We start from the raw sequence: 13,088 nt of genomic DNA on the forward strand, positions 1-13,088 counted from the left end.
TATACGCTAGGCAAAACCTTTTTCTTATGGTGATGAAGAATCTGGGAACTTCCATTGATTCATTTATCTGAACAAAATAGCAGGAGGCTAGGCAATGATACTGGAGTCTAGAATACTGATTATCTCTAAAGCAAGGCACAGAATACAGAATTCCTATAATAATACTTCAATTTAGCCCAGATCTTTCTCTGAATTTTGGACTTTGTTTCTGCCAGCTGGATAGAATAATGAGGTAATCTAAATTGGGTACACTTGGTTAATTCATTAATAGAACAGTTGTATTCCTGTTCTCTACCATTTTACATGTAACAGAAGTTGTGACTCTGTGAATAAAACAGGTCCAGTTAAAAAAAATATGCAAATAAATGCTGAATGCAAAAATCACAGTAGAGTTCATATTCCCATTCCTCTAAGCAACTTTATTTATATGTAGCTATTTATTTTTCTGTTGAAGAGTTAAAGTGAAAAGGACTGCAGAGGAAAGACTTTTGTCATCCCTGTCATAAAGATGCACATTCCCTAGTGCTTGTGACTGTTCATAAGAAAACAGGAGATTGTGTGTGACAAATAGGGAGAGACTGAGTGTGAAGATGAGCGAACACTTGCAGAGGCAAAGCCAGGGTGCATGTTGATCAAATTTTGAGGCCTGATTAAATGGGACACTAAGCACTTTCATTCTAAAGCTTTGCAAGCTCTGCACCCTTATTTCTCTCATTTGAAGAGATACAGAATTATAAAATTAGATGAAATGTGGCTAGCTTCTTAAACACGGCGAGGCAGAGGAAGCCAAGAGAATTTGAATAAGGTGTGAAGAAAAAGATACTCTGCCCGTTTGACTTTGGGAGTTGAACAGTTTATTTGGAGTGGTATACCAATAGTAATTAAAAAAGAAATTGACACTCAAAATTAAATTATAATTTTATGATGCACACATTAAACATTGAAAACACCAGCTGGAGTTTTATGTGTGTTACCTGAATTGTGGGATAAAATGATAAGAAGATATAATGCAAATGATTGTAATGTACTCAACATACAATAATTATACTAAGGCCCGTATACCTCATGCTTTAGTAGTTGGGAATGAATGTCTACCGGCAAAAATCCTCTAGACTTAAACCTGTACCTGTTTTCTTCAGTCAATATTTTTTCATTGTTCATGTGTGATTCTATAGTACCTTTGCATTTTAGCTATTAAAAAGCGTTAAGACAAAAAAACGTAAAAGAAACATGGTATTAAGGAATATGCTAATTTTAAGAATGTGGTTGGTAATGGGACTTTTATGCAAAAGTAAAACTATAATCTTTTTGGTTTAGAAAGAAAAATGTGTCTTTCTTTGTCCAGGGAAAGGTTTGAGACATACACCAAATCACAGCAGCATCAATAGAATCATTATTTAAAATCCTTAACAGTTCTGAAATATATATGAATTTAATTTCATTCCAGGTATTGAAAACTTCTGTATTTGAAATGGAGCCTTGGATAGAGCTGATAACGTACAGTATATTAAAGAAAATCTATTTAAGTTTTTGAAGCAGGTGGCTTTTCTCCTGAAGTCTGAATTATCAAAAATGATTTGTAATCTTACTGAAAAGCTCCAATAGAATATTTTAAAAAGTGTCACAGCTACCAATTTTATATCTTTTAATTTTACACTCATGGTCTCTTAAGCTTACAATCCCATTGAATGTAAAAAAATAATATTTTATACTGAGATGCAGTACATTGATGAATAAAAGTTTATGATAATTATGAGAGTTAGAGAGGTTACCATGATAGCCTTGTTTATTAGAAACCAGTCTTTTCTAAAATATCTAAGTGTTTATATTTACCAAATCAGTGTTTTTTGAGGTGTAGTGGTATACAATATGAAATATAAAATATAAATAACTGAACATAAGTGTCTATACTTAATACAGTAATTGCACCCCTAGTCTAAGGAGCTAAGTAGAATCAGACGGTTAAATACTTTGGTAACAAGATGTTTATAATGGTCAGAATTATTAAGGCTTTACCATACCGGTTAGTGAAACATGACACACCAAAATAAAAAGATTTTGGAGTGTTTTGTGACCATCCTGGTTACTAAAACAAAAGAATAACATTTAAGAAATTGCACGTCTCTCTCACTGGCTAATGTCAGTTTTCATAACCACAGGGAAAAGACTAAAAACAAATGGTTTTCATTGGAGGATAGTCAGGAAGAAACTATTGTTCTTTTAAAAAAACATTACAGCCTATCTAAGGTTAGCCAAAGAACACCTGTTTGATCCATGAAGCTAATGGAAACATGTTTTCTGGACAGACAATTCCAAAAGTTGAGCTTTTTGGCCATAATAAGAAATATTTTGTATGGAGAAAACCAAACACTGCCTTCCAAAAAAAAGAGAAAAAAACATCCTAACTGTCACACATGGTGGTGGGAGTATAATGGTTTGGGGCTGCTTTGGTACCTTGGGCCTAGAGCTTGCCATGACTGAAGGAACCATGAAATTGTCATTGTATTAGCATATTCTGGAGGAAAATGTCAGGCAATCTATTCATCAGCTGAAGTAGAGCTAAACGTGAATCATGCAGCAAGACATAGACTTCCAAGGAGATCTACAACAGAATGACTGAAGAAGAACAAATTTCACATTTTCCAAAACAAAGTCTGGACATTAATCACATTGAAATGTTATGGCAGGCCCTGAAGTAAGCAATTCATGCAAGGAAACCCCCAAATTACTTTAAGCAGTTCTTAAAGGAACAATGGGTCCAAATTCATAAAAGCTGATGTACTGTACCCTAAGTGGCTGAGAAACAATTACAGTAAATGTCTCGGTGAAGTTATTGCTGCTCAAAAAGTCCCACCAGTTACTGAATATAGAGATTCAGTAATACAGTATATAGTAATATTCACTTGAGAATATTTTACTAATCTTTTCCATTTTGTTTAACTATCCCTAATATATATTTTCTGTCTTTATGTTTATTTATGTTTGGAACAATTATAGAGGGTTCACAAACTTTTTCTCTGCACTGTAAAAAACACCCTCAGTACTTTATGGAACAGGGACATACTGTACATATGATGTGGGAAACCTGGGATGTGGTTGTGTTTTGGGAAGAGTTTCTATCTGCCATTTTGGGGAAACGTATCTTGTGTTTCTTTTGTTCAATGATGACTCATCTCTAGATGTACTGTATCTGAGCAGCAAAAGCAGACTGACTTGCATAATGACTGACTGGCATTACTGCTGTTGATAGGATGGTCACTCAGCAATAATAATATATGATTGCAAGTGATCTTGTTTAAAAAGGTGGGCTTATGAAACCACTCCCAAAAATAAGAGAAAAGGGCATTTTCTGCTGAAGTTTCACATAAGCAAAGGAAGAAAGAGGAGGTGGATAACAAAAGTACCCACAATGAGAAGATGACCTGAGCATTTAGGAGAAATGATAACAACTCAAATGCACAATTCCTCTGTCCCTAATGTGCAGTACAATTCAAAGGATATTACAGTCAATAGACCATACAGTAAGTGTTTTCCTCCTTACTCATGATTTATCTGACCAGGCAAACTCCCAAGGAAGAAATCCAGATGGGATTCTACAGAGGAATTACCACAGAACCTCCCTCAGTTCCTTCACATATACTGTCACTGAAAGGTTATAAAATCTATGTTCCTATTTTCCTACCCTGCAACAGACATTGTAATGTTCCACAATCAAATGTATGCTATACGTTTCCTAATACTAGCACCAAAACAATTGAAAAATGAAACTGGATAAAGATAAAGATTCTTCTTTTTTGCTCATTATGAAACAACAAATCACATCTTACTGGATTTAATAGTGAATGAGTCAGCAGTAAACTGAATCACATGAAAATGCATTTTTTGTGTACACCTGAGGTAATGCCTATCTTATGTAGGTCCAATAAGTATCAAATGATGAACTTAATGAAATGATGAAAAATCACCCCTTTTCTTATCCTTTCCTCTACTATAGTGTCACAGAGTCAGCTGGAGCCTAACCCAGCAAGCAATGTGCATAAAGTGAGATAGACCCTGAATGGGATCCCAGTCTACACACAGTGCACAAACAGATACAAACACATACTGCACCAGGGCAGACTTCCCCAGAATCCAGTTAACCTACAAGCTTGTCTTTGAACTGTGTAAACCCAGATCCCCAGCCCTGTGTGGCAGCAATGCTGACTACTGCATCACTCTGCTGCCATGTCTGTTGGTTGTTTTAAAAGTGCCTTTGTTCTGTTTTCAGTAGAATTAGCAAATTTTAAAATGAACTTTAGGTTTTGTCTTTTAAAATGTTTTATTTTTTTGAAATAGTGAATTCTCAATTATTTTCTGGAAGTGACTTTTGCCAATCAACTTAATGTTTTGTTAGAAACTCTGCATTTTGCAACACTGCAAGCCCGGTCAAATTTAGTGTCAATTGAAGTAGCACATCTCTAACTGACATCCCTTTGAAATCCCTGGGGCCTTTCGCGTCCCAAGAGTGAGCTAAAGTTCATCCACCCCCAGCTGTGGTCAGTCAGTCATGCACCTGCCACTTGGGAACACTCAGCTAATGACTTTGCTACTAAGGTTTTAAAACTACTAGGCTTGAGATAATGTTGTCTTAACCTGAGCACTGATCAAGCATCTTCCCTGTTTAATCCATCTGAAACCACCACCCACATCAATATCTTTTCCCCCACCTTGAGGCAGCTGATTAAAATTTGGTCCTTCCAACTTGGGAGGTTGAATAGTAAAAGTAATGATTGGGATTTCAAGTTTTTCTAAAAAATAAGCATTATTGCAGCTATAAATAAATAAATGGTCAAATTCTAGGCCCTTGTGTATACCTATGTAATCAATTACAAGCTTCCATCGTTCAGAAAACATGAGCAATGAATAATGTAAGATCATTTATAAATTGGCTTCATTACTCTGCTCTCCTCCCCACTGATCGCTGATGTGTGGTGAGTGCTCTGGCGCTGTCGTCGCATCATCCAGGTGGATGCTGTACATTGGTGGTGGTGGAGGGAAGTCCCCATTACCTGTAAAGCGCTTTGAGCGGAGTATCCAGAAAGCAATTATTATTATTATTATTATTATTATTATTATTATTATTATTATTATTATTATTATTATTTACCAGATACTTCGTAAGTGTAAGAATAGGCAGAATGTGTCATGCATTCATCATAATTTAATAACAGATTATGGTAAAACTGTTTTCCATGTAAACTTGAACCAGATACAATATATTTTTATAGATTTTCACTCACCAAAAGAGAAAAAAAAACAATTCATAATAACACTGCTTTAAATGTTTTAAACTTTCACTTATTGGCTTACAGCAAAGTCTCTTGCACAGCACATCTAATCAGAGCCATTCATCTTTGTATACACTGAAAGATGATTTGAGGAGCAGTGCTTCTCTCACTTACATATTTGAAGGCCTAAAATAATCACAATTGTCTCCCAGTTGCTGTTTTCCTAAAAGTCAAGAGAAGGTTCTGGATAACTAACCCCAGCCTTGCGTTGGGTGGCACTCTGAAATGTGTGTACTGCCATTTGAGGAATCTCAACCACAATCAGATTGTGACATGACTCACAGTCAAACACATGGTGACAAGATCAAAGAGTGTGAAAATGTTAAAGAGCCGGAGCACCCTTAAAAGGAGGGATTATGATTGTGACAGTAGTCCCCTCCTTTCCAGGGTGGCTCCGAAGCCCTAAACAAAAAGGGTCCAAGGGGAAAAAATAGAAAACGGATGGAGTCCTGGACTTCCGGTTTTGCATTCTGTTACAATGCGTAGTTTAGGACCGTATTCAGACGGTATAATCCAGTAGTAAGTGAGAAAGGACAACGGGGAGGAGACAAGGATCAGGGCATGTTGACAAACAGGGGGGCGTGACGACAATGAACCGGTGCGTGGGGGACGTGGCCATGGCAAACAAGTCTAAGGGGAAATCATTGGCGAAGTCCAAGGTCCAAATCCGATAGATCCATCCGCGACGAAAAAATACACAGTTAAAAAAAAAGAACGGGATCCAGTACAGTGACAGGGAAATAAAAACAGGATGACAAGGCCAGGTGCTCAGAGCCTATGCTCTCAAGCCTCGGACGTACAGTAGGGCGACTTGGTGGTAGGCAGGCCTCCAGGCATCCGTCTTCCAATGCAGAGCCAGGAGTAGCGAGAGCGCCCAGCTGAAATAAGGTGGGGCAGGATTGATGGCAGTTGCACGGAATCAGCAAAAATGTGATACAGCTGGAGTGCCCTTAAGAGGAGGGATTGCGATCATAACAGATGGATTCTAGTCAAAATTGCTTTTAAAAAATGTTGAGTCAAGTCTGAATTCAAACATTCAACGTCCTGAGTCTGAATCAAGTCCAAGTCATTTTCTAACTGAACTGAATCTGGTTCAGTGTGATTTGGCCAGTGAAAGATCCAGTCTCATGTGAATAGATTATCTTTAATGTACAGTAATTGCTTAAACTTCTTTGTGGTGCAATGAACCTTGGAAAACTCATATTGGTATTCACTACAGTGTTTCTATTAAAACAAAGTATGATATCCCATCACATAAAACACAACTTAAGCAACATTTTAATATATTACCCTATAGGTTTGTGAGTTTTACCAAAACAGCTAGAATATACTGTATTCTGTATATAAGCAATAAATTAAGTAATGAAGACATAAACTGCTTAATTGCTTCTCCAGAGTTACATAGACCTATTCAATCACCTTTTGATACTGTTGATACTGGACTTAGAGACTGTCTTTTAGGAATCTCTTTAGTCTCTTTTAGTCCTTTAAATTTTCTATGTTAAGTTTCACCAACTCGCAACAGAACAACACAAATCCCAGAGTGTATGTAAATCAGACAATATCTAGGTCATCAAGGAATGTGGCTTGCCATTTGTTTCATGAACTTTCAATTACAAAAAAATCTATTAAACATAATACAGAAACGAAAAAAGGAAGTTATTCTAAAATGATTCCAAATCGATAGTTAATAATAACATGTAATAATAACAGTCTAATTACTCATTCACATTATAATAATAAATTATACTTATTTACAAGCTGCTTACATTTCTCTTCAGAACTCATTAAAGATGTAGTGTTCTCTACATCATAGGTACAGTATTAGAAATTATTATGGAAACATGGTGAAAAATGGCATGGCATGGTAAGCATATGGAATTAAAAGTTTTAGTTAATAAAAGCCTATCAATACATTACCATCCAATATTTAGTTTTAAGGCATGTTTGAGTGTTTTTGAAACTAGTGCTGGTGACAATTGATTTTGTAGAGGAAGAAAGGTCTCCAAAAAATGGTATTGAGTTCCTTAAATTTATTTCTTGATGTGATCTGAGATCTTACACATGAGTTTGCTACAAGTACAAGTAGATTACTTTGCATTTATTATTTAAGAAATTAGAAATGCAAATTGATGTCAAATGGTCACAATTGACCTGCAGCTGCATGGAAACCTTGGCTCAGAAGAGGCAACAAATCAAAAAGCCGGAAATGGCGGAAGAATAAAACAACTGAATTATCAAACCTGCAAAATAGTATTCTTTACAAACAAAGCTGACTTCCAACTGTTTAGTGGCAGATCCACTGAAGCACAATGGTGTAGGGTAATTATATAACACATATAACACATATTTGAAATTCGTTGGAAGATCACTTTACCTTAATTTTATTTTAAATATTGTTTTTATGTTAGTGTATGTTTAGTACATTCATGTGAAAAATGTTATGTACAACTATACACAACCACTGTAATTTCTTAATACACAAGAATAAGGAAACATCACAGATATTAGAGGAACTGAAAAAGTAGTGCTTTGAAGTGCAAATGCATTTTCTGCACATGTCTTGCAGGATTGGTGTCTTGGGTTTACAAATATCATACTACCCCCAAAAGTCAAATGCACGGGGTGATCTCTCCTCCATGGTTTGCGCTTTCTTCAGAATGTCAAACGAGATCATATGTGTTTCCCTCTAACTTTTTAATTAATTAACAGAAACATGCCTGTTGTTTTTATACACTCTATTTAATCTGCTTCTTGTACATACAGTACATATATGGTGAGAGCTGGCTAGGATTGAAATGGGATCATGATATTTGCACTGACCTTGCATTTCACTTCTGCATTTAATATAGTATTTTATTAAGTGATATCTTATATACTGTATACACATTCTGCCACCAACCACAATATGTATGTAAAAGCCTCCTTACATTACAAATCAAGTATGGCAATGAGAAATTAGTTCACCAAATAAATTAAAGGGAAACATTAAGGAGTCCCCACTGTACGAGACTAGTTCTCAACTTAGTCTAGAATTAATACACAAGTGTTAACACTCAAATCTTGTTTGATTTGAGAACATTTAGAACTCTTATATTTTACAGTTGTATTATGTGTAAAAAGGTGTAAAATAGATTAGAGAATCATACTCTATCCTACATTTTTTTCATTCATCCAATTCAAAGTCATGAGGTAGAACCAGGACATGATACCATTCCATTGTAGGGCACACACAGACACAAATAAACATGCACACACTTACTGTATACCAGGGTAAATTTTCCCATAACCAAATGTCACGAAATGTCTTTCAGGACCCTATGCCGACGGCAAAATCCAGAGGGGAGTGAGACAAAAACAGGGAAAAAGGACTAGGATCAGGGCTGGAAGAACAGGGGGGCATGTCCAAGGTGCGCCGGTGTTTTGGGGGGGACGTGGTCCAAGGCAAAGAAGTCCGAAGGGTGTTCATTAGGAATTCCATGTGGAGGCAAATGTCCAGAACCGGGTGGTTCATCAGTGACGAAGACAAACGAAGTTAAAAGCCGGAGCAGGATCCGGCAAAGGGTCGGCGGAATAAAAAAGGGTAACGGGGCCAGGTGCTCCAAGCCCCGGACCCAGATGGTCAGTATGCCGTTGCAAAGCCTATGCCGTCGATCCCCTCCTGGGCTTGCTGCTAGGCAGGCTTCCCGGCGTCCATCTTCCAAAGCTGAGCCTAGATTGGTAGAAGCATCTGGCTTTTAAAGGGGAGACTTGAACAGGAGGCAGGTGCAGGAGATCAAGTAAACGAGGAAGGGCTGAAGCATCCTTAAGAGGAGGGCTTTACAACCCAATTAACCTATCAGTATGTTTTTGGACTGTTAAAGGAAACCAGAGCCCAGAGAAAACTCAAACACAGGGAGAACTTACAAACTCCACACAGATAGCACCCCAGGTATGGAATTGAACGAATGCCCCTAGTTCAGTGAGTTAGCAATGCTAACAGCCACACCACTGTGACACCCACAAATCTTTTTTGTCTTTTGGGAAGAAAGGAAGCACACAGAAATAAGATCGTGACGACTGGATATATTTCAATCCTGTAAGTTTTCATTATTTATTGTTTTAACATTAGCATAGAGTGAAAGGCCAAATACATACTAAAGCATATATAGTAATCAATCATTTATGCACTGTGTTTGTGTAATATCTGACTTGCACAAAATGTGTTGATTGTTTTTTCAAGATGCTCAAAAAACTTCAAGTCTAAGATGAAAAGGGTAATGAAATAAATGCTTTCTTGGCTAAAATGGGCCCTTGAAAAACGACTCAGCTGGAGCCAGACAGTAATTCCAGTAAACATTTCTTCTGCATATTTATTACATCACAGTGCTTTTGCTCAAGTGACAATTCTTGCCTTTGGAGCCCTGCCTAGCTGACCTGCTCTCTGCACTTTGTATCTTCATTGAAGTGAGTTTGACAATTCTCAGGATAATCTAGAGTAGCTCCTTCCAACTGTTACACACAGTAACTCAGCATCCGATTGAAGTGAATAATAACTCAGAGATTCACTGAAGTACAGGGTTTTTTTGCCTTCAACAGGTGCCTGAAAAACTTCAACAGTATTTTCTGAGAAAATTACCAAAGTTATGTACACCTAATGCACCATATTTCTTAAGAATAAAAGAATGTTTATACCACACCAGGGAGACAATTGTTGTTAGAACCTGTGAAGTTGTAGAGAGATGGGTGCTTCTCTCAATGTCGTTTAAAGTGTAAGACCCACAAGCAATTCAGAAATAAAACCTCCTGTACTATTAACTGTCACCACATTGAGTTTTATGTTCACAGTTCCCTTGGACTGCCATAGTTAAGGATGAGGTCCTCAGTGTGGAACAATAGAAAGGTCTTTAGTAAAAAAATAAGTTCTATACTATATAAAAGTACTTTTGGATCCTCTTAGACTTGATATAAAATCAAAATTAATTAAAATTGTTAAAAGCTCCACACCTATCCTGTGATATTACACCTTTGATGAACAGTTTCATGTTAGGTTTATTTTCAATAAGATGTTCCACAGATCAAATCAATGAATGTGGACGTTTCAATAAAATCAATCATTTCAAATCAATCAAATCAATCTTCAATCCTTCATCAAAGTCATAACTAAAAAATTAAAAATATGATTCAGTTAGAAATTGTAGGACAGTGTCACAGCAAGGTTACCAAGGATTATCAAGGTTACCAATTATTTTGCAGGAGTTTTGTGAATTTACTGGGACAATTTATTTATTGTAACAGTAAACTGCAAGGTGGTTCTTTATAGCTATTAGGGAATCAAACGTTAGAACAATCAGCAATACACACACATGGGTTAAAATCCACTAAATACATTTATTAATGCATAAAAGTGTGCATATAAAAACATATGGCAGATCTTATTGTATTCCCAAGATATAGAATATACAGTATATAATCAAAAAGAGACATAAAACAAAGAAATATGCATTTAGTATACCATTCGCTATACTATTTCATTAATCAGTCTCATACTAATACTAATACTGATTCTATATTAGATACTAATAAGTAGATACATTACTTATACGAATTCAATCGATATCAACCTGTGTTAAGATACAATTGAATTCTCGATCGACAATGTAGAATATTGGATTTACTTATCCAGTACGAATTTATATCTCCCGGCACGAACAGCAAAGAACAGCTGACTGGTGCTTGGAGTTGCGGGGAGATGGAGGGAGAGACATCTGCTGCTGTGGTGTAAGACAGCATTGCTCTCCAAGTACCTCTCTAGTTAGCACCCGGACTGAACTATGGAATCTCTCTGTGCACAAAGCAGTGACTGTGTCAGTCAAAGAAAGTCACTCTTTGGGGGAAGAAACTTAGTTTGCTTCCGGCTTAGTGGCTACTTCTGAATAAAGTATTCAGATGTCGACAAGGGTCCAGCCATATGCTCCGTTGATCAGGCGGCGTCCACGGCAGTTTGCTGGCATTCAAACTGGTCTGTGCTTCCTCTGGCTCAGCGCTTGGACCAAAAACAGTGCTGGCAGTCACAAGTTTAAGTCAGAGAGCGCAAGAGTGGACGGAGGAGCAAGGTTGCGAGTTCTGCACTGTCTTTTAACAAGAACACATACGAGCAGTGATTGGTCGAGAGTATGGCGGGCATTTTAGACCCACGTGCCCTTCAGGTTCCTGATTGGTTGGTCAACTTGAGGAATGACTGACCATGACGTCTGACCCTAGGACCATAAACCGGGTGTTTGTAGGGTCCAAGTTGCTCTGACCAGGCATCCTGGTGCCAGGAGTAGGCCATCAATTATAATAGCTGGTTGCCTGTTGCCTCCCAATCCTTATCAGAAACACAACATTCCTAAGCAATGAGCACATGAGTGGCTTCTCCGTGGCTGGATCACAGAGATGAGAGAGAGGCATCACTAGGAAGGTACAGCAACACTTAATTCTGTCTTATTAATAAGCATACCGCTACAATGAAGAGGTTTAGAATTCTTAAAATAAAGTTTCTTAGCTTTGATAATATCTAGCTGCGGGAAATATAGTTAAATCTTAAATAAATTTATTGTCCCTTGCTGTAAATCATTGTATTTGTGCTGTAAGCCCCCTATTTTAGCTTTCTAAATCAGATGCTACATTTAGCTAGTTAAACAGTGGTTCCTTGGAAATGTGAAAATGGACACAGGTAAATAGCCTGTGTGATCCCTTTGTGATGTAACATTGTTACTTTGTGTAAAATACTAACTATACATGTTATACAAATATACACAACACCGATACATTGAGAGTGATAATAACTGTAGTTCTCCCTGTATAACTCTGGTTTAAGGTATTGTAATAATATTTAGAAAATATGCAGTAACAAGATGTGATTGAAGCATACCTTGCTTAAAAGCAACTAGCAAATAAATTCCAAAACTGGAATTTTAATATTTACTGATGTGTTTACTCTAATCCTAATACTTTTTCTGTTTGTCATACACTCTTCCCTTCATGGGTGGCACAATAGTACAGCAAAAATTGAAGGTTTGCTGGAAGAAGAAGGGAAAATAAGTTAGGGGGAAGAAAAGTGCTTTATTTGACAATTTATTTATCTTATTGCATAACAGGTGTTAGAAGTAGAAGTGGAATGGTGCTTTTGGCAAACCTTTTCAAACCTGGCATCAGGACTACCATTGTTTCAGTTGTCTTAATCCTTTCTTAAGTTTAATTCACTATAAATGCAAAATATTACATCTGAACTCCCCTCTGTAGGGTTTTGTGCATTAACAGGAACATCCACAGATTTTTTTTATTTATACCTTTTTATAAAGAGTCACATTTTACTCTACAATACTGAATGAATACTTTCGAATCTTCCTAGCCATGCAACAAGGGCCTGCAAGAACAGGAGTATATTGGTTTCATTCTACATTTTTTGCTTAATTGATTCAATTTAACTATTTTCCCAGGTCTGAATTGTATAAGTGTTTATAATTGAATTGTCCTCAGTAACTCTTAAAATGGCCTGTAATGGAAAAAAACTATTAGATATTTTGTAAAGCAAAGTATTAAAGTATTCTACAAGCAATACCAATCACTATTACTGATCTGGGAACTCAGAGTTTCTTAAGTATGAGTAAGTATATTTCTTAAATATATTACATATATTATAGACATTCACTGTAATTTCACTGGTTTCAATGCCAAATTTTTCTTTTAATATTGTTGTGCTTCATCACTGAATGTTTTACAGCATAATTATGGTGT

The 13,088-nt window shown here is 36.6% G+C and overlaps 1 protein-coding gene across 4 annotated transcripts in view; it reads left to right on the forward strand.

Moving 5' to 3' along the window:
• Positions 1-13,088, forward strand: part of tmem121aa (transmembrane protein 121Aa) — a 170,249-nt gene that overhangs the window by 120,964 nt on the left and 36,197 nt on the right. The window contains exon 2 of one of the 4 annotated variants that reach the window (XM_088648858.1): positions 8,642-8,737. The exons of 2 other annotated variants lie outside the window; for them this stretch is intronic. The gene's annotated coding sequence lies outside the window, so the exon portion shown is untranslated. One more of the 4 variants, XM_088648859.1, reaches the window with a different exon arrangement.

This window comes from Lepisosteus platostomus, chromosome 10, assembly GCF_059453375.1.
Source record: "Lepisosteus platostomus isolate fLepPlt1 chromosome 10, fLepPlt1.hap1, whole genome shotgun sequence".
In the NCBI taxonomy this organism is placed as follows: domain Eukaryota; kingdom Metazoa; phylum Chordata; class Actinopteri; order Semionotiformes; family Lepisosteidae; genus Lepisosteus; species Lepisosteus platostomus.